The 26509-nt window shown below is 39.8% G+C and overlaps 1 long non-coding RNA gene across 1 annotated transcript; it reads right to left on the bottom strand.

The window, feature by feature from the left end:
- Window positions 1-26509, bottom strand: LOC139986304 (uncharacterized). The gene is made up of 2 exons (XR_011799615.1): window positions 25900-26509; window positions 1-947 (listed from the first exon to the last, which is right to left on the bottom strand). It is a non-coding gene; the product is annotated as an uncharacterized lncRNA (long non-coding RNA).

Raw genomic sequence — 26509 nt, 5'->3', positions numbered from 1 at the left:
GTAGAAAAATATTCGTATGTATCCTCTTCTTGTTTCTACGCAATTAAACAACATATTCTTCTTCAGCTTCTATGACCATTCACTCACAAAATTCTCAGACTTTTCGATCCCGTACAACCTTAAACATAATTACAAATCCAGAGCGATCCACGCGAAATCCTGGTAACCTTATATAAACAAAGTTCCACTGTGCTTCGACTACTGACTTTAATCTTACGACCTCACTATATCACGACCCCTATCATACTCCTAAAACCTCGAATCCCGTGAACATCAGCGAAACATTGCAATAGCTATGAAATCCATCGTTTCTTCAAGGCTATGGGCATCCAAACTGCCTCGTGCAGCACGCACGAGGGTTTCGCTGGTCTCGTGAACTACGAAGGTTAATCAATTCCAGACGCGGCGGCGTTTCCGCAGACTTAATTCGTGCTACGGTGCAGGGGGCCGTAGCTCGCCAGCTTTTCCCATTATTATCCGACGTACGGAGGGTTGGAAGCGCACCACAAGGGAGTCTGATGCCGCGAGCTGCCTTCCAAGGATGAGGCAAGACCGTTCCTCTCTCTCCGTGTGGCTCTTGTTTCTCTTCTCCGCGTGTTGGCTTCACTCCCCCTTGTTCCCCCTTTAGATTCACCTCCTTCTGTTTCCGAGTCCGGAGCTACGTTGTAGCAACTTTGTTCTCCGGAGAAATTCCCCGTAGCGCTATCTACATATTTGATGTCGCCTCGTCCACTCCGCTAATGCTTCTCGTTAGAAACTTACCGCTTACCCGCGACCCGTGTGGTTTCTCTGCTTTCTCTTTCTCAACGTTTCACCTCTGTCCTCCTACCTTTCTTCGTCCCTCCTCCACCAACCGCCGATGCAGTAACTCGCTTCTTCTCATTGTCTACGGTCTGCTTCCTCGGTGACCCGTCCTCCAGCCCGGGGTCAAAGCGTGAGGTTTTAACCTGGAACGGTAAACGCTCGTCAAAACGTCGTCGACCACCGTTGGTTAGAGAGAACTTGGCGACTCTGTTCACGGAAATGGACGCTGTTGATCCGGAAATGGTCTACGGAGTTCTTCATTTGATACTTTCTCGTTTACGAGGGGATTTTATTATTTTTTTTTTGATAATGATTATCATTTTTTGATGATGTACGTACTTGTGTGTATTATCGTACACATGTATGATCCACTTAGAGATCGAACTGTATTAATAATTCTTAGTTTTAATATTAGAATGTATGACTAGCGTTCAAGAAACTACAGGATTTAAGTTCGGTATAATTGATTGGTTTCGTGTGATTTGTAGGCGTATTTATCTCACAATTGGTGATCTAATTTTATGATATTCCTGTGTAGATGGTTCTTCGATGAATTTTGCTCTCCAAGCGTTTCGTGTTGTGTGGGTGTGAGTTCGGGGGAAATAGAATAGAACGTTGATAAATTTCCATCTTTCTGCTACGTCTATACAATTTTTCTTGTAATCCTTTAATAACGATTGAAATATCGTCAACAGAGAATGTAGAACTTGTACAGTTTCATATTACGGAATTATTTCTAAATTTTCGTTCTCGTTAATGAATAGATATTATCGTTGTAATATCTGTAGCCAGAGCAATAAAAAGATAAACATATTTTCTGTTACATCGTAGAATATCCGTATATTTTTTGTTTCATGTTTTTCTATTTGTTGTTCTGCTGTGGAATATATGTACCTCTAGATTTTTAATATAACAATATTCTCTTCCATTCAACCCGCGTATGCATCGTGCCGGCTCTCTATTTTTCAATTTCTCACGATTATCGTTTTTTCCGTTTCTATAACGACGTTCCGCGCGAACAGAAAGAGACAAACGCGGCGGAATATTTCGCGTAGCATTCCAGGTCGTCCCGTATCATCCGTTGCGTCGTTCTCGATACGCCATTAAATTTTTCAATTTGCTTCTTCTAACTCGTTCGACTCTTATTGCCTTGTTCCCGCTATTCGAGTGCAGCTCTCCATAAGCGGATGCGCGAAAGGAACGCGCGCACCGATCGAAAGGAGAGGACGGAATAAAAATGAAAGGAAAAAATCATGCACCTACTCCGCGAGCACGGTTCCCTCTAAAGGAAGAGTTTTTATTTTCGTTGTTTTCCCTCCGTGTTATTAAATTATTCAATTTCTTTTTTCCCCTTTTCTTCCTCGTTTCCCGATGCCCGTTCCAATAACGAAAAAATACCAGAGTTCTGTGTAACAAAATACTCCACAAGAACTATATTGCCCGGTAAATGAATACATATTCACCCGGCTCAATCCTCCATTTCTATTTCCATTAATTCCGTTTCGTTCCAGAGTAAATTGTTAGACGCCGTTTCGAATAATCAGAACAGATGTAAAACGAAGAAATGCTTTTAATAATAGAGAATTATTTCCATCTTTAATGATTTTTCATTTACGATGTGATCGCGGACTTTTATTTATTATTCAATTTTATTCTAATGAGCAAAAAGCGTTTAATATTTGAGGAAAATTCAAGTATACGATAAATCGTACGTGTTCACAACGATCCGTGTATAGTTTCTCTATTGTTAAGAAATATTTTAATATAAAAGGAAAATGACCGGAAGAACAGCAGGATTAAGATAAAATCTGTTCAGCCAATATGCAGAGCATAATTCGTGGTTGTAGATGATACGAGTGGAGAACAAGGGGTGTGGTTCATTTTACGAAGTTACGTTTAACTGAGCTCTAAGCCCGTTATATATTCCAGGCCGTAAACTCGTCATTAAATCAGGCGCTTCGGTTATTCGTAACTTATCGCAACGTTTGAAGATCCATCCTATATACGTGATGTTTCTAACAGTCGGTTTCCTTTGAAACATCACAGCTCCCCTATAAACATAGCTATGTCTCACCCTCGTCACGTTGAACATCGAACAAATGCTTTTTATTTTCCGCTCGAATCACTTTCGCGCGTACAGCATCCTCCAGCTATTTTTCGTCCAAAGTTCTCGCAGTGATATCGCAAGGAAATATTGCCTGATATAAATTCGATCATGCGTGTTCGTAAAAAATATCTCCAACTTTCAGAAGATATATTTTCACGATCATTTTTTGAGAAAGTTTCGCTTCAATCTTAAGAACTAGGTCTCGAATTTAGCTGCTCGCATTATGACAATACGTCCCCTCCATGGTTACAGCAATCCTCTTTACAATTCGACGAGTTAAATCCACGAAAGTTGCGCGGAGAATGTTCCCTTTCAAACAGCTGATGACATTCCATCAAGTTACATATGTATCATTGTTTGCATTCCATTTATTCAAAGTTGATCCCTCCAATATAAAATCGTCGAAAGCCCTACGAAATTTAAATCGTAGACCGATTTAGATAAAAATTTATAAACGAAAAGCTCGTGGACTTTTTAGAGTTTCAGGGTTTTTGCTGCGTTAAAATTTGCATTCTTTAAGTTATCTCTGTGGCCTGGCTTTGTCCCTAAATAACGAAACAGGGGATCTTTGCGCTGGCTGCGACAGCCATTCTTCGCGGTGGCCCCCGGCCAGAAACGGCCGAGTTTTTATCAAGCTCCTACGGCGACGCCTTGAAATTTTACGCAGCCTTTCGCCCGTTTACCGTCGTAATTCACGGCGAATCTCCATAGGGCTCTAAATATCTTAACAAGTTTAATACTTCGGCCAGGCTGGTAATTTTAGCGAAGGGCCCCCTCGGGACTTGAATTATTTTCATCCGGTCCCTAGACCGCCGTGATATTTTTCCTTTCCGCGCCGTTCCATCGTCGTGCATGTCTTCTTCGATACTCACCGGATTCACGACGATTTCCATGAACAATTCGCGGAAAACACGAACTATGCGTTCGAAGCGAGAAATCATCCTGTAGATTCCAACGGCGGGTGAAAATCATTGGTGTCCTTGGGTATTTTTTGAAAAAAAGTGGTTGCGTTGGAATTTCCTTACGTCGAAAGATTTTCAGATGGCCGCTTATCTAAATGTCTACGATCTTTATCGCGTACTTTGTGATATTTTGCATAAGATATGTTCTAAAGAATATGGATTATAACACGGATTACATTGAATATATCGAAGCACTGATTTGCTATCGACATTATTATGTATAAACTTTTGAGACTTCGCGTCCAAATATCCCACCACTTGCGTAAGAATCCATTTGTCTAAATATTCATGTACATGCATGTTTCATTAAAAATAAGAATTCATAGCTTTTTGTTCTTAAATCGTGTGGTAGTAAGCGTATGTGCTTCTTACCGTGAAACAGCCGCAGCGCGGATATTCTGTTGAATAAAAGATACACTTATGTTGCTCCAAATATGCACGATAAATCATTTCATCCTGATTTTCAATTTACACGCTTCGCGAGTTTCCACTTAAAAATTGCTGAAGATATCTATGATTTTCGTTATCAGGTATGGGTTACCCTCTTAATTTATTCATTGCTATTCAGCTCAAGTTCCCGTGAGCTTTCACCGGTTGTTAATTAGTTCTCTTGCTTTCTGTTAAAAGATTCACGATTGGAGAAAACAGTAAACTATCCTAGATTTCCAGTGGAAAACGTAATTATACAGGGACCGTATCGTTTCACGTGTAAGTCGCACGGGGATGAATTCGCATTGTGACAGATTAACTTCTTCTCGCGTGGCGAATCCTCGCTATGATATATCGCGTTTCACGGATTGAATCGGAAGGATATCGATCATCGCGTTAAGTAGCTTTCACGGCACAGGGGACATCGGATCTGGACACATGTGCGGAACGAATCGCCGCAATTTACCGATGCGAATCGGTGACACATGAATGGGGAAGACGGTCGATCGCGCGTGCTAGGGGTAGCAGACGGTGCTTTCTCGTACAAAAATTCACCCGTTTCTACCTTTTCACCCTCTCGAGTGGCTTCGATGGATTTCGATAAAATTCCAAATTTCTCCACGCCACGCGCTCATTCCATTTTTCTCCGGTCTTTTAACCGATCCCATTCGTTTAATGGATGTACTAATTTTTGTCATCGCGAACTTCTCGCATGGAATCGGTCGGCTGTGAACTTTTCTGCTATTCCGCGCTTTAATGGTCTGTAATGGGAACATTTATCCGAGAAATTAATTCTATAAAATCGTATCGTGACTCATGGTACTTTGTTCTGGGTATTTTCGAGAGTGACCTTTACTTTTACCGTAACGATATGTTTCCTATATAAATATTTAAAATTATTCTGCGTAGGATTGTGAGAACAGAAAAGAAGCTTTAGTTCTTAGTTAACGTTCGAAGGGCCCGTGACAGAAACGATTCTCGTCGATATTCATCTTTCTTTAGCAAAAAAAAGATAAAACTTTGATATACTCGATTCTTATTTTTCGTCAACAACGTGTTCACCGCATCATAGAATTTTTACAAGTATATCTGTATTTGTATTAAGGATTATATGTAATTAAATCATGCAGCAATGAATCACCATGTTGCGAGTCTAGTTTTTCAAAATCTTTCAAGTTATTGAACGTTCAAAAAGAAAAACAATTGTCAGATACTTAGAGGGATACACGATAAACACGACATGTTGAAATATCTGGAAAATAATTACGTGGAAAGAACCGATCGAGACTTGATTCAGAATGACGAGGGTGTAGAAAAAATGGCGTGCACGGTTCCTCGTTTTCAACGATAATAACCGTGTAAAGGAACGCAACTGACCGCCCCGCGTTTTATTTCCACTTATCACGTTATCTACTTTCCCATTACACGTTCTTTCTACGCCACGTCCTATTGTTATTGTCGCTACTTAACGCCACGTCCAACGGCAGTCAGTCGCAGCCTTCTGCTTTCGCTATTTTGCCTCCCGTTTCCGGCTGATATTGCGCTCTTATTGGTCGCAAAATTCGATGTCGTTCGTGTTCAATCGCGTGTACCCTTTTATTCTTTGTTAATCTTCGCACCTCGTTTTGTTCGATCGAGAATTTTTAGCTAATGTCACGAGTCCAATCATGTTTTTAAAATTTTATTAGAAAACCTTGCCGAGAACGTGTTTAAAAGTATCAAATACTGTACAATTTTCTCATATTTGAAAATGATACCTTTGATAATTTCAGAATTAAAATCTGAAAGAATCCTCTGGGTAAATGGACATTTAAAAGTATGGAAAGATCGGAATAAAATTTGCATTGAAAGGCTCGGTATAGTAGAATTGCATTATTTTAGAAACACAAGAATTAATAAGCAAAATGGGATGCACAAGATCCGTACTTGTATAGATGATATCGTTATGAATAGACTGTGGATATTTATGCATTTGAAATTTGAATTGCAAAAGTGCGAAACTAAATAAGCATATATATGCATAAATATATAAATATAAAATATACAAAGTAAATTATTCGTTATAATATCTCCAGAATGAAACAAACTTAGTTTATTTTGATTTCAAACTTTAGTTACGTTCGTAAATACGAATCTGCATAAACATTCTGCTCCATAGCTTGTTTGTGGATTTTCAAGATCCTTAATATTTAAAATCATTCAAAGTCTTTCATCCAACTTTATCCATATCTCTCGAAATAAAAATCCGTGTCATTCGAACTGCTTTAACGCTATTCCTTTTGCCTTTATTATACATATCCAAAATGTTAGCGGTCCTCCCGTATATTCAAAACGAAACGGCGCAAGTTTACCACAGATTGTTCGAAAAATGGTCACGGAAGATCGAACTGCCAGTAGTTTTCCATATCGTGGGAACCACCTGACTGTTTACTCGCAATTTATTCGACAGCCGCGAGCTTATGAATATTTATTTAACGCGTTGCAGAACTGTTGCAAGTGAATCGTCATTGTTTTTTCCTCGATTCTCGTCGTGCAACGTCCCTTTCTCGTTTTATGTTGCCCGTTTGTTTCCTTTCCAGCATTCTGTCAGCTTTCAGAGCTTTCGAAAAAGCCGGAACTTCCGATTTAAAGTGACCACTGGGACCATCCGAGGTTTCCTCGCCGATGATCGTTAGTGTGTCGTCGTGGAAGTCACGATGAAAATCGCTCGATTTGGACCGTTTATTAAATCGGTTATTAAATTTTCATTAACGGAAATGGAGTGGGCCGATTATACGTGGCTCGGAACATTTAAGTGTCGTTCGTCGCGCTTAATTGATCGATACTCGGTTATAGAGAGCTTATACTCTTTAGAATTATCACCGGTACCCATACCTCTACAACGGATTTCCTGGAAATATGCACTGATAGCTTCTCGTTTTAAACAAAGCGCATTATAACGCATTTACAACGAAATCCTCCCCCAATAACACCACGTGATTTGCATAACGCCAGTCCTCTCCCGCCTGTCTACATTAATTCCCAAATAATGCAAATGATATTTGGTCAGCCTTAATTTATTGACCTGAGTTTGTCGTGATAAAAAAATCCTAAATTTTAAATGCCTTTTTATCGAACCATGAAAATGAAAAAATTATATTTTCACGCTATATTCTTGAAACATCCTATGCTACATCTCTCAATACGTCATCATACGCAAACTGTTTCACCAACCTGCATCGTTTCTTCATATATTCCCTATAAGAATCAGATTCTCAGAATATTCTTCTCAAGCATCCTACTTCAAATCTCTCAACATCTCTATATAAACTCTACCATCAACTGTCAATATTTCAGACACTTTTTCCACGAGAATCAGATCCCCAGAATATTCTTCTCAAATATCTTACTCTAAATCACTCAACAACCCTATATAGCCTCTATCATCAACTGTCAATCTTTTTCACACTTTGTCCGTGAGGATCAGTTTCTCAAAACATCCTTAAACACCCTACGTCAAATCTCTCGCTATCCTCGTAAGGTCTTTCACGAACCGTCATTATTTCCTCACCCCATATAATTTCCGCGTTACCCATGCGAAGAAAGACATCACAAAACAGCCGGTAGCAACCTGACATGAACATAGACCATCGAACCACGCATCCATCTCGAAAGAGACGTTCCCCTAGAGGCGGTTCGCCGCAAACCGGAAGCGACTATCGTCTGTCGATGGCGTGGATGCAAGTGGTTCCGCTTAATTAAGTCCGTCGAACATCCTCTGCAGCGTGAATCATTTGGCCTGTAAATGCATCGAGGTGCCGTATTCAGCCATCTGTGGCCACTTAAACGATGTCGGGGTCTAACCGACCGGTCCGAATTATTATACCTGTGTCACCACTTGGCAGGCTAGGCCTCGAAATCGCCCCTTCACCGGCCATTGTACTTCCACGGGACACCCCGGACAGGTTAGCTTCCGCCATCCTACCAATTGCAATGGCATTTCGCCATCCCTCGCTGTGGTTTATGGCTTTTTATTATAAATGTCCCCTTTTTCGATGGTTAATAGCCCGGAACCCGGTCGTCGCGTATCGAATGTTCCGAAAACGTTCCCCGTTCACGTTTCTATCCCCATTCCCGGCCATTTCCGTGCGCCAATGGCCCCTCTATCCAATCGTCGATAGTTCCATTCTTTTAATGTGTCCTTAATAGTTGTATTCTTCAACGTTCGAATCTCTCGCTATTCGCTTAAATGTCTATGTTCTCAACGACAATACGAGTCTCTGCCTACTATTATCATAGAAGAAACGTATTTGCAAGTTTATGGATTTTCCTCGGCTCTTCGTATTATCTCATTCTTGTTCCGAAATTACTCTGATTTGAAGAATCGACTTAGACATTTTTTAAATTATGAAACGTATCTCGGAAATTCGACTCTCAGAAATATTCAATATTTTTTCGTGACTTTTCCTCTTCAAGATTTATTTCTCCTTCGTTCGAGTGAAATGTTCAATTGCTATTAATTAATTCTACGTCATTCTTCTAAAAAAATATTAATGTTGAGAGATCACGAAACAAAATTAAGTACTTTGAACTTAATTCTTCTTTTTTTCTTTTTTTTTTTTGGCTTATCTGGGTTAAGCGAATCGCAAGAAGATTGACACGTTAGGGTTTCCAGCTGTACGTTTGCCACGGGACTTAAACCGGTAATGTTACAAGGCTGAATTAGGCACCGCTTCGTTAATTCGCAAGCAATGTTAATCGAATGATGGATGACGATCGTGAGACGTCAACCTAAATTCCAAGATTTTCAGATCCATCAACGAACGGGTTTGATTACATTTTCTAGGTTGCATGCATGATCTATTCAAGAACCAAATACCGAACGCTAATAATAATAGTTATTCTTGCTCTATTATTAGATTACCCTCTACGGTATCGCGATATGGTGCGTGGTGTGGAGGAAAAGCGGGTTTATAATTCAATAACAACACGGGCCGCAGCTTGTCCCGGCTCATATTATTTCTGCGGAAATTCGATATCTCCGCGGTTTCCCAGGCAAAGGATATTTTGTTACGTGCCCACTATCCAACATCTGTATACCTGTGCACGCGTTCGAATTTCGATTGGTTTCTGTTAATTAAAAAGATCTGTTTGTCTTAATTCCTTCTCGCCTCACCTACACCGTATTAATCCTTCCACGTTTATGAATAACATACAGTACACTACGAAGGTCTTAAGGTGTCTATCAAATGGAAATGTTCCTTTTTGTGGCTTAATATAAGAATACTCAAAGTTGTTTCTTTTTTCTAGAAATGTATTTTTTCAATATTGTATCGTTCGAAGATTATTGACAATTTACACACAGATCGTCGATTAACGTGAAGCTATTAATACCGTGAGCGATCTTCTTTCGTTCTCAGCAGCAAGAATATTTTTCGGACTATGTAAATATTGTCTTAAAAAAAAGGGAAAATGAAGCTTCTGTGGACGTAACGTTTCGAGAATTTTCCTATTTTACGATCCATCTCGTGACTCAATTGAAATTTCACCCTTAAGTTCCACTTCTCCGGATTTTTCTTTCTCTTGAGAAAAGTACTAAACGCGTGCACTTTAACAATCAATTGCATAACGCAGTACAGACATTGATAAGTGCACTAGAATCCTTTTCATAATTACCGAAAGTCTACGACGGTAAAAGATTTGAGAGACAGCTTGCCTATTACATACATATATATCGAAGAATATATGGGACATCTTGTTTGAAAATTCGAATAAAACTCAAATTGAGAGATATCTTGTCAATAGACGAGAAAAAGGTTAACGAGCGTAAAGCGTGGCAGGAAACTACCGAGCGATAATTCGACGCGATTATCTGGACGATACTTTCGCGAAAGGGTGGATGAGATCGTTCGTTCTCCCTTGCGTGGCAAACGTAGGGCAAGAAAATAAATGGTCAGCCGTGATTTTCATGAGAAAAAGCGCGTAATGGTGTTAGTCGCTTAATGGCTTGCTGTTTCTCGGTCTTCGGTTGTGGACGGGGTTCGTTCTATCGATCCAAGCCTCGAAACAACTAGACGCTAAGCTGCTTGCGGCTCAGTTCGAAAAGCCCCGCGCTTCTGAAAGCTTCACTGGCATACACTTTGAGCGATAGTTAGAATTAGGAGAACTCAAACCGAAAGCGAATTTGAAGGATGAAACTGAAAATTTGCTAACATTCGGAGTTCGTAGAGTTCAAGGTTGGAAAACTGCTGTGATAAAAGCTCGGGATCGAAGGCTTTCACTTTTGGGAGCTTCATGTCGGAAAGCTGCCACTTCAAAGGTTTTACACCAAAAAGTTTGGTGTAGAGCTTTCAGAGGTGAAAGCTCAACGTGGAAAAATATTTAGTAATTTATAAGGTTTCGTGGCGATCGGTTTTATTTCGGAAGGTTTTGAACCGTGGAAGATTTATGATGAAGATTTATGGCTCCAAAGGCTAATAGCGATATATCTTGTCCACAATAGCTAGATGATATTATTTATGTTATTTGTATGGTAGTATGAGAAAAATAAAGCTCAAATGATCATTAAACAAAAATATGTAAGCAAATAGCGACGATCTTTCAATTATCTCAACTGGTTCGTTTTTTGTTGGAAAGCTCCTGATATTTGATTCAAACAAACATCGATATTCGGGAATACCGTGCTTAAAAATACTGTTATTGACTTCCTACGAGAGTTAATTTCAATTTCTTACAAACACTAACGAACGCAAATCCAGCACGATACAACACCCTAACAAAATTTTATTATACTAAAGAAAGAACATCAGACTTTAATCGACATCTTAATTCCAAATATTAACCCTGCTCTTTCCTTTCCCCAATCGAGTGCTAAATATAAGCCTCTCTTCTTTAAAAAGAAAAAGGAGCAAATATAAAAATCTATAAAATTTCTTACAACGTTTCCCCTGGAATTACAGAGTGGAGAATCACCGAGATGACTTTCGGTAGGCGAGCCGGGCTCGTAACTTTGAAAGCAACAATAATCGTTATCGCGCATCCGGCAGGGTTAATGGTTGGGCGTTTTTATGCGTCATAATCGACGCAGTGAAATGAAACATACCGTGCTAACCGAAGATTCAGAAAAAGCGCCACTGATCCCAATAAAACTCCCGCCAAGAGAGAGAAGGAAGATTTCGTTGCACGGGCGTTGCCACGTATCGGCACTGCCAGGTGCACCGTCCATTGCAGCGGAAAGCTCGTCGTTGACACGGATTTAAGAAAGCATTTTCGAAGCGGTAACGCTCCCTCCTGTCGGAATTTCATTCGGGTATTCGTGTCAGCGGCTCGGTCTACGTTTTACGACGCCGTTTCCGGTGGACTCTTGGTTCTTCAAACCGAACTTTTACGAGGGTGCAATTTGTAAAAATGTGATTTTGTTCTTTCTACACACCAACCATGGTCTCACGAGCATACGAATACTTTTCTTTTTTTACCGTCAACGAGTTTCGAAGGTCAGAAGATCCTTCTCCAATCGTTATCATCCTTTCCCACTATATTTCTGATTCATTAATTTCTATCTGACTTCTTATCCGACCAATCGTCGATCGTCGAATTATTGTCATTTCGTGAAAAAAGAATCACCTCTTTGTGCTTATATTTTATAAAGAGCAAAGCTTCTACTTTCTCATCGTTGATTTAAATTCCTCGCTCGCTGGAAAACTTTTTCGTGCTAGAACGTACACGGTGGTCGTTGCCCCAAGTTTCCAATTTCACGTTGTTGATTCTCCCGCGATAGATAATTACATTCTTGCAAATTTAACACCTACACCGCTACATATATAGCAAGGTAATTCCTCCCTTATATTTACATCCTTCCACATCCATGAAGTAATCCAACTAAGATCCTCGCGGAAAAAAATCGCGAAGACACGCATAAATGTTGAACGAGAGGGGTGGCTCCTCACATCTCGCATGTTCAATTTCACGGTAAATATGGTTAGCCACATCAAACGAGTGGCTGGTTCTAACAAACCCGCGGTCCCCATCGGATGGCATCAAAGTGGCCGGGCCAGGTAAGCTCTCTTGCTTCTCATGGGATGCGCCACGGTAAATGAGACTCCGAGTGACGTATGTGGAGAGTCCCATTCAGAAGGCCACATCAAAAGCATCGGGAAAGCTTTAGCTTTCCAACGACGAGGAGGCCGACGTGGAGGCCGTTAGCTTCGTTTTACGCAACTTTTCTCTCACGAGCGCAGGCTATTCTTACCGCCTCAGGGCTACCATCGGCCGCCATTACAGCGAAACGTGAAAATTGTCCTACGTAAATCGTCGCGTCTCGACGGAACAAGAGAAGAAAAGTCGTGGAGCTGTACAGTCTCTGAAACCTGGGCCGGTTTCATCTGTTCTGGACTAGCCAACCCCCGTGGCAGCTTGGTCCTGCGGCTCTTTTCTTCGAGCAACCACTGCGGCCTTCTTTTATTTCTACCCTCTCTTTCTCTCTTCCTCTTCCTCTTTCACCGGCGAAAATTGTGGTTCCCTTGGCCACGACTCGAGGAATTCTTGCGGTTCCCGGAGAGCTAAAAGATTTACTTAACCATCGTTCCTCCGTTTCCCGACCAAGTTCTTTTGATCGTCCAGCCCGGTCTGTTTTCCACCCCTGTACCACGAGCTTTCGCTTTGTTTTCCCTCTACGACACGGAGATTACGCCAGTGGAGTTAATAATTACGAGCCTCCGCTGGAATTTCGTGCACGGCTTTTCAGTCCGATGGTCTTTGGCCGAGCTAATTCCCGGACGTTGAAAAGTTCTCCGCGAAGAGGCCTCTTCGGGTACCGTGGACGAGTGCTTTCAATCGGACGTCCAACAATCCGATTTAGATTTTGCCGCTTGTAGTTCTATCTGAAGTTTAAAATTTTTTAACAACTCCGGTTGAGTGTCGGTATTAATTAATCTTGCCGCGATCCTTGAATTTTTACGTTTCATTCTACGTTTCACTCTTGTATTTTATAGACACATTGCTATATGTGTGTAAATGATCGTTTGCGTATTTGATAACATAATCAAGGACAATTGTCCACCGATAATATACGTAATATACGTGTACATTGTAGTGAGAGAAGTGACAATATGCATGCATATAGTTCTAATTCGATGGCCAGGGGAAATCAAACTGCATACGCAGTTGAGTAACTAAAAAACAGAAAGATATTTTTGTTAGCTATGCTCCATGGAAATTAGACAAATTTCTATCGATAATCGGCACTGGCGTCGACTTCCCAAATAACAGAGCTAACGGAATTAATTGCATGGTCGTGGGCCAATTAAAATTCTACACTTACGAGGGTTGCACGTGCGCGATTCTCGTTCCTTCCTTTGTCAGGATAAATAAAGCAAATACGATGGCGGTTGTAGGGGGACTCGATATTTTGTCAAGTAAAACATTTATGAATAATTTTCCGCATAGCGATACAAGCTGTCGACATTCTCCCAATGTCGTTCTGTTTGTTCGTAAATATTTTTACACCTTTGTTCCCTTTTTATCGGAGGGTAGGTAATTAAAAAGGGCGCGATTACTTTTCTCTCGTACCGTTTTCGATGGCCATTACGCCACGCGCATAACGCCACTTCATGCGCTCGTGATACACGTTATCGAATTTGTTGCCGAAAACCGTATCAATTGTTCTCGCATAAATGTTCGATCTCGTTTCCGCCCTCTACTACTGTTACCTCTTTTTTTTCGCCCTATCTCTCGATTGTTGCGTCTCCTCTTCGATTTGTTTGTTCGTTTCATCCCCGGCTCTCGTAGCTTCTCGTTTTTGAAAATGGTACGCTGGACTCGCGAGAGATCCGCGCGTCCCTGCGCACTGATCGAACGATCGCGTGCAAATCGCCGGGATTTCTGGCCCCGTTTCCTGCCTCCAACCTGTGTTTCGCGATCGTTATCGCTGCATTTTTCACTCGTTAGAACGTTGTTTCGTTCTATGAACGTTTGATCATAACGTGACGAACAAATGGTAAGAAAAAAGACCATGAATATAATTGAAACTCTATTCACTGTACAGCAGCTTTTACTGTGTGTCAATCGTTTTTATTTAAAAGCTACAGTCAGTGGAAGTGAAGTTGTGTGTAAATTATAACATTAAGTCGAATTATTCACACGGCAATGCACATACGCGATACGTTTGATATACGTACGACATTATGATGTTTGTATGATGGATTACAAACTGAGATATAATTCATCGTGAAAAGAGCATAAGCAACGAACAATGGAATCAACTAATAAATTCCTTCTTTATCCTTTCATTCTTTCTTCTTTTTTCCTTTCTTTTCCTGTTTTCTTTCTTCCTATCCTTTCGTCTTCTAGTTTCACTTCTCCTGATGTAATTCGCTTTAATACCGCCTCCATACAATTTGTATTCGTTGTAAAATAATTGTCTATATACGTTTGTGAGATTCGCCCCTTGCTTATTTAATATTTTCCTCTTTGCATCTTCGTCAAGTAATACTAAAATCAGCGCAAACACACAGTTGTTTTTTTCAATATTAATGGTAAATACTGACAAATTCTTTTTTACAAGGGAACAGGAATTTTCCATTTCGTGTTTACCGACGTTCACGCGAGGAATGAAATGATATTTTTGTCGCTCTGTCAACCGACAATAACGAATTATAATGCATCAAACCGGCTTTTTTTCGATCTATCTCAATATGGAGGATCGAGCTGGATAACGAAAGGGGGTTGGTTTCGGCCGCGCAGAATTGGTTACTGATACTTTTTCCGTTCTGATTTGTAAACACGAATCGTAACGCGAGAGCAAATTAATGTAAAATTAATATTTAATGACGTCAGCAAACATTTCCATCCAGTTTTTCCGTTTACTTTACGTTACGCGAGTCGAATGCAGAATAAACAGCGGATATAGTACCGACGTCCTGTTTTGTCTTGTTTATTTTTCTGCTCGATTGTGATATGAACGCGTTTACGTATACGATATAATTACTCAGATTGGAATACACGAAACACAGAATAAAATGTTTTATCGGATATATCTTTGCTCTTCGTCAGTAATTCTACCGTGAGAATAGAAGACAAGTGTTTACGTTTTAATTGTTAATTTCTCACGATATGAATTTTCAATTGCAGGCACTTCTCATAAGATTCATTATTTCGGGTGAGATACTATATAAATTTAATTGATTACAACGCAGATCGATATTTAACTCCGAGGATGGGATTGTTCATGAATCAATCATACCCGGCAATGGTAAAACTAAGTGGTAAAATAAGACATTGAAACTTTTATTGGAATATTCGATTATCAGTTTCTAGTAAATTTTGGCGATTTAATACACGCGAAGAATTAAACATTGCCTCTTAATTGACCCACTCACAGAAGTCGGATCGATCGACCCTACATCCCCAGAATTTTCTTATTTTAACGCTAGAATTCACGATTAATGTTTGGCACAGAAATTACCAAACCATCGCAATATCTTTATGAACATAATTAAAGAAGCGTAAATTAGGTACAAATTTTACTTTACTTTATGGTACTTTAAATATATTATTATATATACTTGCATACTCCATACAACAACTTCAAATTTTTCTCAGATTCATAAAAATCTTCAATCTGTTGATCGTCCTAGCTCGATTCAAATTTGTAAAATTTATTGTCGTCCGAAGAACATCAACCTAGAACATGGAACCTACGATCGGAGAGAATCTTGGAGAGAACCTACTAGGGACAAAAATCGAATTAATCAGCTAAGTACACTTCGCACGGGACTCATTCTTAGTAATTCCATAAAGTATTAAATGACCATCGATTTATTAGCGAGTCCTATGGCTGATTTGTGGGAACGCGTGTGTAAGCAATGCCGAATCAGCAAACATCAGAGCGTGCGAATGATTAACTAAGCTTGGCGTGGTCCGGGTGTCATGCAAATAGGCATTATGTATTCCTAGTTCATTGGGGACCGATCATTAATATTTGCGTCCCTCGGTTGCTGCCCCTCTCCCATATGTAGCTTTCAGAGGCACGTATGTTATTACCGATTGTTAATGTGCGCGGCATTATTTATACGTATGTGCGCGTACTCTGTTCTCTATCTGCGCCCTGAAATCGATACAGATAAACCCCTAACGCAGGTCGATAGCTTTGGATTAACGTAATCGATTTATCCATTTGTCGCGTACCTCTTTCCCGCGCGTCGAGATTCCAGGACGAGTCCGCGCGCAGTGGATTTTAGCCGTGTCGATGATACTTTCGATCATGATTCAACGTGATTGCATGGCTAATCAAAGTCAAATTTGCGAATTTTAACGGGCAAGTTGACCAGTTTACAGATTTTACGATCGGTTAATGATATTAGGCTCAGTTGGTTTCGTTAATTTCTAAATGCAGCAGCTTGATGGCGCCAGGATATTTTGTAAATTATTATGGTTTACGATTGAATGATTCATCGAAATTTTATGATTTTCTCCTATGAAACGAAGTTTCATAGACGACGTGACGCGTTCGACGTTGATGTATTTTCACGATGGTGACAAATAAACTTTCGTATTTTATCTATAATAGAGGAAAAGGGAGGGGAACTAGAAATACGTAGATGATTAATACCAATTGAAAATTGCAATGGAGAAATTGAGATTTGAAAGGGTTGTACAAATTGTAAAGATATTCTTTGGACATACATACATATTTGTAAAAGATAATGTCTGTTAAATGCTGATTAATCGAATAGTAAAAATGACGGACAATTAGAGTTAAAAGTGCAGATATGGAAATTTGTGAAAATGGAAAATGAGATTTAGACGGTAGTTGACTAGTCTTTGACTTTATAAAGCTTTTAGAAATTTCAGGTTTTGTCTGGTTTATGATTTAACGACGTTTGATTATTCGGTTCAGATGTGCGTCGAGATACGTTTGGAGTTACAATTAGATTTCGTCTCTTGTAGAGTAATTTTACTTGAAGTTCTAATTGTAGTGTATCTCAAAGTGTCTTGCTTTGACGTTTCTCTATAAATATCGCGACAATTATCTCTAGTCCCGTTAAAATAATGTCCAGTGGACTAGGACCAAGTGTTACCATCAAAATTAGATTCTGTAGCCATCCACCTCGAATCACTGCGTAACGAAAACTGTATGGGGACAGAATATATAGCTAAACTGATTCCTCAGCGAGTTCATGCAAAACGCCGGGATCTGATGCAATTTAGAGTAGCTGCTCGCGACTCGAAACTCGTACGCAAATGTTTCGGAATAATCTGTGCGCCTCTGGTATACCGTGTATCGTGATGCAACTTATCGTTCCACATGTGGTTCCGGTGCATTACGTTTCGAAACTTCCCTTCTATCTACGACCCTTCCACGGAATATTTTATATTTTACATATTCAAATTTTTTAAATTCTGCAACATATTAACGAAAAAATGCCTAATTTTTTCGTTTGCGATATTAAACGCAACTCGAGTTCCAGTGAAAATCAAACTTTGGAAGTACGGATTTTCAATCGACGATATAGCGATATTTTGGATAAAAAATATTTTATTCCTTCGTACAATATTTGATCTCTTTAATAAAAATGAAACTTAAAAAAATGCAGATATTCGACTGGTCATGTACATAGTAAAAAGAGTTGCATACTATATGTAAATACATAAACGCAATATATTTTAACGTTTTATAATAAATTTTGGTATTCTAGCTACGAAATACCTGTAACTATACCTGTATTAATGCAATAGCTACATAACACTGTTGCAGAATATAGTATATTAATAACCGAAGAAGATATATTTATCATAAATGAAATATTAATTCGAAAGATGAGAGTTCTATTAAAAAAGCACGAAATTTTTGCCCGGAACATAAAATCTGCCGGAAAATTTAACCCGATAGATTGTTGCAATTAACTCACAAATATCGTATCGTGTACCTACCCTTAATAGATCAATCTTCAAGAAAGTCAAATTAGTAACAGAGTTCGTTTATTAAACACGATCATCCCCCAATTTCTAATAAAAATTCACCAAAATCCGACGTGTCCCTATTAAGCTTATTACTCCTATACAATCTCAGTCATCCTCCAAGGGTGTCATTCGCTTCACGGCGCATTTGTCCCGTTAGCCGGGTGCTGTGCAATATTCGGAGCGATCGAAAAGGCGACGGAGGCAGGAACATGCGGTACCGTGTTCACGGATGATCCTCGCATCGAGCTCCGCGACAAATGAGATTAAACCTGGACTCTGGTGTGTAACTCGAATAGACGTACGCTTGTCACCGTTGCCAATGGCGTTCCGTGTTTCGTTTGGGGAACGTCACGGTGACGTTCGCCGGGGATGCACAGAAACCGGATAAAAGTGGAAAGATTAAAATGGCCGTCGCCCGGCTTAATGAGACGGCTGGTTGTTTCGCGGCGCGGTAGTCACATAGGTAGCCGGTTCGCGGTATTAATGAAATCAATACCGACACAGGATAACGATCGGTCGTCGGTGTCGGCCTGGCTGAAATAATTCGTCTCTATTCTTTCGCGCAGCTCTTGCGCGGCAAATAAACCGGCAATTAGCGGAAATTCATTTCAACGTCGTTTGCTGAACACGGGAAAAAGAAAGTCGCCGAGCGTAACTCGTGTGTCTCACGTTGTCAGGGAGAAAAAAGGAAGAGAGGGAACGTTCTGTTCCGGTGATACGTTCCACTGATGAGTGTCTTTGGTAAAAAATCGTTGCAAAAAGATGCGGACGTGTATTCACGCTGCGCTGATGCTTCTTGAGTTGTTGCTCGGTAATCGATGTTGTCTTGGGTGTTCGTTTTTTCTTGTATACATTGCTTTAATCTTGATTCTTTTACTCCTGATATATTTGATATATTTATTGCCTTTTCAAATTGTCCTACGTAACTTTTAGTAGTGCTTGTCATCTTTACGTATTTCAATCTTTCGTACTCTTTGCAAGACTCTTTTCTATTCAAATAATACGGAAGATCAATTTCCCGATATCTAGAAAAAGAAAGGACCGCAGATAAAGCAATTGGAAATGGAAAAGATTCAAGATTCAGCTTCAAATCTTAATACACAAACATCTTCTTTTCGTAAAATTTTTTATAAAATTCTCTTACGTGGAGGATTTCTACGTAATTAGTGAAACACAGAGAAGACATTAAGGGTCAGATATATTAGCTTTTCTCGTGGCGTTAAATATGCCAATTAAACGCGTGCCGCAGGAAGAAAGATATTCGTAAGAGAATGGTCGTGAGTCGCGGTAGCAGCGGCTGATTAAGGCAATATTAGTAGTTGCAATTAAACCGGTAGATGCGGCTGTGTAGACGATTTTATTCGGGAGCACGGATCCCTGGTTGTTTTATTAAGCCATCTCCGCGAGACGTAGCGGCGCAAGCGTAACCAGCCGCGAAATATACACGCGTGTACCGCAATTTTGGACATCTGGCGGTGGTAGTAACTTAAGCGGCATAGCTTATGATAACTGAATTATATAGCTACAAAACTTCGTGTACGGTGCACGCAAAACCGTCTGTATAATTCAGAGACTGCGTGCAATTTGTAGGCATTTTCGAGGACGACGCTTAGCCCATGTCGTATGGCTTTGCCTCGCTTTTTGACATTCTGCCAATTCCTTTCCTTCCACGATCCAAACACGCTTCAAAAGGAACAAACCGAAGAAGGAAAAGAAGAATCATACGTCTTGTCTCTCAATCGAATCTCAAACGAAATGATTCTATAAAGATATATTTATTCCTGTTGACTGACGAATTTTTAATTTCACGGACTCTCGGGTCGCGAACGCGCGTACGTAAAGGGAAAGCAAACATGTTCGATAGCAGCGATTACCCAAGCACCGCTATTTGTCGATTTGTACGGTATACGTTTCCGATGGCGCGCACAAACTGGTTTCTAAGCCGTTGCCAAGAGTTCCTTTGACGTTTCTTGTTACCCAGGACTCCGTCACACAAGGCGTTCGGCTAAACCTCCCACAACTGCCTCTAGACGGTCGTTGAGAGTCTAGACGTTAGGTAAAACCGAGCAGGAGATTCAAACCGTATCTACCTACACTTGTACACGCTTCCTGTATCCCCTTCCTCGTTCTCTCTCTCTCTCTCTCTCTCTTTCTCTTGTACCTCCGCTCTTGTATAGCGTGTATATATACAAGTTGTTCCCGCGTTACTAATGTATCCGTTGAGTACACTGTTAATATTTAAGCGTGCACCCGGATTCCGGTGTAGCTGGCTCCGACTCCTGCCTCCTTCGACTTGGCGAAACCCTTGAAGTTCCCAGACCTCCCTCTTCGCTCGCAACCTCTTGCTCTCCCTGTGTGTTGATCGACGCTGCCTCCTAACGCCAGGTGCTCCGCGCCGGAACGCAAACTGCATCCGGTAATTTCGGAAATTTCGATACGACATTTGCGATTAATTAATCACGCCGCGTTCGCCCGGCGGAGAAGCCGCGAGCCGAGGCCGCTTGATTGCGTCACCACCACGAAAACGCCACGCCACCGACGCCAAATCCCTCTCTCCTTTTCTGTCGCGATATATTAATCTAGGAAACAGGAGACGCCTCTGCCCGAGAATTACCCTGTCGCGTTTTCCGCAGCAAGAAACGGAAGAACCGAGCTTTGCGGCTGACAACCGTGTCAGTTTGCCTGTACAGGGAAGGCGCATCGGTTTCCGAGGTCGAGTCTGCGGGACAGCGGAAAGGGCGAGTCGTCCGACTCGAGGGGGATGCCGAGTAATTCGGCCAGGTCTCCGGTTTTCAGGCTGATGGAGTTTTGATGCTGTTTGGGGATACTTGATTCGATTAACGTTCGTCGTGAGCTCGGGTCGGTTTGACGCTGAGTCGTGGCCAGATCTTGGAAAGGGGGATGTTATGGTTAAATATTTGGATTGTATAGGATTACGTGGTTGTACGTGAAAAGTGGCTTTTTCATTATTTCTAATTAGATGCTTTTTACAATAGCAGGGTTGAAAGTTAATAAAGGGAAGAGAATTTTGGGTCAGTTGAAAGTAGAGCGTTGGTGGTATCATGGCGAACCATGTTATGGTTAAATATTTGAGTTGTACAGTATCAAGAGAAGACGATAATATTTTAAGAGAGATTATATGAAAAATAATCCACGACAAACAGAAATAGGGGCAATATTTCAAATGAAACCTCGTAAAGCTATTCTATGATTATTCGTCACGTAGCGAAAGTTGGAAAAATAAAGATGAATAAATGGATTCTGCGTGTAAAGCGACATGCAGAAGGCGAATGGAGATAGCCACATCCTTTCAAACACATACCTGGGTAACTTTTCAACGCGTAAATTGTTTCAGAATAAAGAAATTATAAAGAAGAAGCCCGAACAATTCCTTAATCGTATTTTTTTAATTGAATTATTTCAATAATTAAATTAACGACGTTGCGTATGCATCAACCTATTTAATTGAAATATCTATGGATCGTAGTAATGTAAATCTAGACTCGGATTGGCAAAATTTGATTGAGAATTCGATGTAACAATAAAACAGTAACAATGGAAATGTAATATCAAAATGTAAGTTCCATCGGGATTATTGAATGGTCTGCAGCCGCCTCGGATTTGCACCATAAGCGACTCTGCTGTAAGCCATACGGCGCCAATTTCACGAATTCATATTTGGTACATATGTAAGTACATATGTACGTATTCGATAGAACGTTTCGTCGAAGCCAATCTGTACCACTTCGTAAAATTTCTATGTTGCGTTAATAAAAGATGGTATTTATTCTACTTAGAACCGGGCCACTGTTCCTTCAAATGTTGCTCCTTTTTACTCTTCTCATTTCTTCTCGTCTTTTTCTACAAAAAGGTCACGTTTCAAATTTTCCCTTACTATCATAATTTTCATGTTTAAATATTTTACACCATATATATGTGCCCTTATATTAATATTGCCATTAAAACTATGAAAAATCTATTTGGAATTTATGCTATTTTATCACAATGATCAGTATCACGGCCGTGAACATGATTTGCTCGCTATGGTCGTAATTCTTGATTTTGATTGAATTATTTTTTATAGAACACTACAATATAGCTTGCAGAAAAATATCTGCATATAATGTAAATTTACTTTGTAACTTAATATTAAAAGCAGAAAATAATTTACTTTTCTTTTCTTTATCTTGTATCTATATCTCAGAGCAAAATATCAATTCTTCCTTTTGATTTCAGTCGTAACATTCATTTGATATCGTTAAAACAAAGCATACAGGTTGTGCGATGCGTGTAAAGAATGGTTATGGTTTGAGGGAATGAAAAGCGATTACGGAAAATCACAAATCTCTGTGAAAACTCACCGTGATTAGAAACGAACGTGATCATTCGTGATTCGTAAATAGCATCTCGTTGCGTTGCCTCTAATTTTAATTATACGTAATATATAAGGAGTAAGCTTCCACAGGTGTTCGAATATTTTATTCTAATTTTATTATTTTATATTTCTAATTTTATATATATTTTATATTTCTAATTTTAATAATACACAAGTGTTCGAATATTTTATTCTAATTTTATTATTTTATATTTCTAATTTTAATAATACGTAATGTATGCGGAGTAAGTTTCCACAAGTGTTCGAATATTTTTCCAATGAAACCACAAAATGTCCATTTGTACAATTCAACGCTAGCATTATCTGCACTCAAAATTGTCTGTACTGTCTTTCCAAACGACTTCGCAACTTGCTTGTCTGTAGACAGAAGCTCGATTCGATAGTTCCCACGAACCAGATTGGTAGAGTTTTAATAACCGCGACATTGGCGCGAAAGTTTCGCGCACAGCGAATGGACAAAGGTGTGGAACAGAGCGAAGAAACGGATCAGACGTGCTTATTCGCGTACTCAGGTCGCGCGAGTAAGAACCTGGCGATATTCGTGAAATTGAAACGCGCGGGTTGCAGATTGCAACATCTGGTTTTTCCGTGTCGCGAGAGGACAAATTGCGCGCGACCCAGAAAACCTCGCGAAACACAAAGATGCATCTGCATGTGCATACAGATTGAAACACAAAAAAATTCCGACCGAAAGCTTCGATAATTGCGTTACAATACATGTTCTGCGATGAAATTATGTGACCGGAATTCGAACAGGAATTTTTCGTTTCATTTGAGATCGATGGAAATTCACGAGAGAAATTTTTGGCATTCGTTTAGATTTAATTACACGCAGTGCTTTTATTCGAGGAACTGATCGCTAAAATTTATATGCAAATATGGAGCTGCTATTTTAAATCTTTCATCTATTAACTTGGCGCGTATGAAATGTTTATTTTAAATGAAATTTTTGTTGCGCATCGTTTCTTTAAAATATTGGCCGTTTAGCCGGACTAATTCTCACGCGATTCAATATACCTTCTCGACGATTAATTAGTTCCGTTATCTCAAATTAATAAGAGTCATTGGTTCTTGGAACGCAGCTGTGGCGGTTTCATTCTAAATATTTTTCCACATTTTTATTATAAAAATTTTTCAAATAAAATACACGCGATTTATATCTAATTTTTCTTCTTTGATATTACATCTTTTATGTGTTTGTAATCGATTCAATCGAACAAAATTAAATGAGCAATATTATCGCATCAAATTGAAACTTCGGAGAAACATTTCATACGCACGAACCTAATAATCAGTTAGGATTAAACATTGCTGCTTTACGCTCTTACTCGTGTCAGGATAAATTTTATGTGAAATAAAACCGCAGACGGTTTTCAACAATAACAAGTGGAAAATTAATTATTCGAATATTTCAATAATCATCTCGCGCAGGTGTTTAAAATGTTGGATCAGCAAATAGACCATTAGGAACGAGTATACATATAATTATACTGGAAATGCAAAACGAATAACATGAATAATCATCGTGGAACGAGTTCTGAATAATCATTCGCCGACCATGGAAATAATACAGGTATATTCCAGCCGCAGGAAAGGCACGGGATAAGCCAGCTCTGACCCAGGTACTTTCAGTCATTCGTTAACTGCAAGTATTTCAGCCCAGAAATGAAATTTTCCAGAATTTTCGAAACGACAGAGCTCCTTTCTTTCATCGTGGATAGCTGAATTCGCGCCTTCTTGTTTTTCAATCTCACTTCTTCTTTTTTTTTCCTCCAGAAAGTGCAAACTCGATTACGATGTTTCTTGATGAACGAGAAAACCTTACTACGGCACCAGAGTTTATCATCGCGCGACGAGTAACGTAGAGATTGTTTCTAGTTCTTTTAATTTTTACGCAACTTTCCTACCATTTACTACATTTTGTTTTGTTTTTTTAAAGATATAAGAATGTTCACCGAGGCGAGAGAAAATTGCAGAGAAATTAAAAACGATACGATAGCAGAGAGAATCGGAGGACGAAAGCGTCTGAGCGAAACTAGCACTCTGATTCCTCGAGGCGCTTTCGAATCGAGCGTCCACTACGTCGAAATACGTGGCGTTGTTAAAATTCCTCAGCATTCAGGGTTCAATCGCGCTTCAACGTTTTATAATTGAATTCTACTGCCTTCTTCGAGTTTCGTGGAATGTCCCGATCGCGAGTTCCTAGCCTAACTGTTTCTCCCCTTTGCCTGATAATCTCAAGCTGATCCAGATCTTCAAAACTTCGCTGTTTCCGTGCGACTCGCCCTCGGAAGAAAGTTGAAACGCCCTGCATAAAAGATATCTGCGCGTACGGCGAACGTCGAGGAATGCTTCGCGAATACCTGACCAATTATCGTGGCATGCATTTTTCAACGACGAGTTCTTTGCCGTGCTTTTTACCTCGACGAGAGATTGTTCAGCGATACGCCTGGCTAACGTATTGTATATCATTTTTTATGACTCTCGTAGGTCTTTGAGGAATATTTTTTGTAGGTATCACTATACAGAGACATTAAATGTATCGTAAATCTTATCGTCAGTAGTAAATTTATATAGGATATAATTTTTAAGATTCGACTTTAAGGCTACCGCATTATTCAAAACGATTAAAGAATCGTTTATTATATTATTTCGATTTTTATACCCATCCTTTTTGTAGCAGAATATGTTTTTCGATGACTGACCCGTAGAAATTCATAGCACAATATAGGAGTTTTTAATTGATACGATAGAATCCTTCGAAGAATTTTTTAATTATTCTGAACGCTATATTTGAGTTAAAAAAAAAATATACGTGTATTTTGAATAAACAAAAAAGATACGTGATACATAGTTGATAAAACGAAACGTATAGATCGCGCTTCTTCTATAAAAGTAAAGAATATTCCATAAAGAAACCAAATTTGACGCGTCATTCACATTACTGACAAAGAACCGAGCCAATTTCTCCATTCTTTGCTATAAAGGATTCGTTGGATACTTTTCCTTGCGTGTATTCGTAAAACGGTTTACATCTCGTCGTGTGCTTCGTAGCCAACTCAATCGACGAGTTAAACGAAATCCAATAAGTATCTCTCTTCCATACGCGATTGCTTCTCGTTAAGAATTCGCCTGGTCAATTCCTCGTTAAAATAACATTACAAAGAAATTCGCCACGCTACAGAGCAAGCCGAACATTTGGCCTCGTCTCGTCAGAGTCGAAAGGGTGAATTAATTAGGAAATTCAGCGTTTCATAACTTACGATCGGACAGGACTCGAACGGTGAAAGGGTCTTCAAGCTCTCCTCGAGTGCCTATTGAACCGCCGCCGCCGCGACCAGCACTCCTCAAACACTTCAACTCCAAGAGGCAATATCTCGTAATTGGACTATCATAATGGCGTGCTCGATGGACCCGGCGAAGAAACGTTTCCAAATTAAAACACCTCTATCCGGGACGTATCGCGCCTTTTCCAGAGACTTTGTGGGTTTCGATGAATTCTTGGATATTTTCTTCCTGGATATTTGAGATTGGAATTTCCTCTTTTCTTGCCTCGTTCTATTCCGATTCGTTTTATTTGCAATTTTATGGACAATTGGAAAAACTCGATAATTTGTTATAGTCGTGTCGCGGAGATTGTTTAGTACCTTAAAAGCGGCCGAGGGATTTCACGGATTTTGTTGGATTTGTAGATGTTTTATCCGTGCTTAGAATTGGAATTTCTTGCTTTTAGTTTTGACGGGAATTACAAGATTGCGAAGAGTATTTTAAAAGTATCGTAGATGCAATTGTGGAACTTTTTTGTCGCACGTGCTTGGATTTCGGATTTTTCCAGACTTGCCGGGTCTTGTCGGATCTCTGGCCATTGTCGTG

The sequence above is a fragment of the Bombus fervidus genome, chromosome 4 (assembly GCF_041682495.2).
Source record: "Bombus fervidus isolate BK054 chromosome 4, iyBomFerv1, whole genome shotgun sequence".
Lineage (NCBI taxonomy): Eukaryota > Metazoa > Arthropoda > Insecta > Hymenoptera > Apidae > Bombus > Bombus fervidus.
Note: the sequence above shows the minus strand (reverse complement) of the source record. Positions and strands in the feature narration are given on the sequence as shown.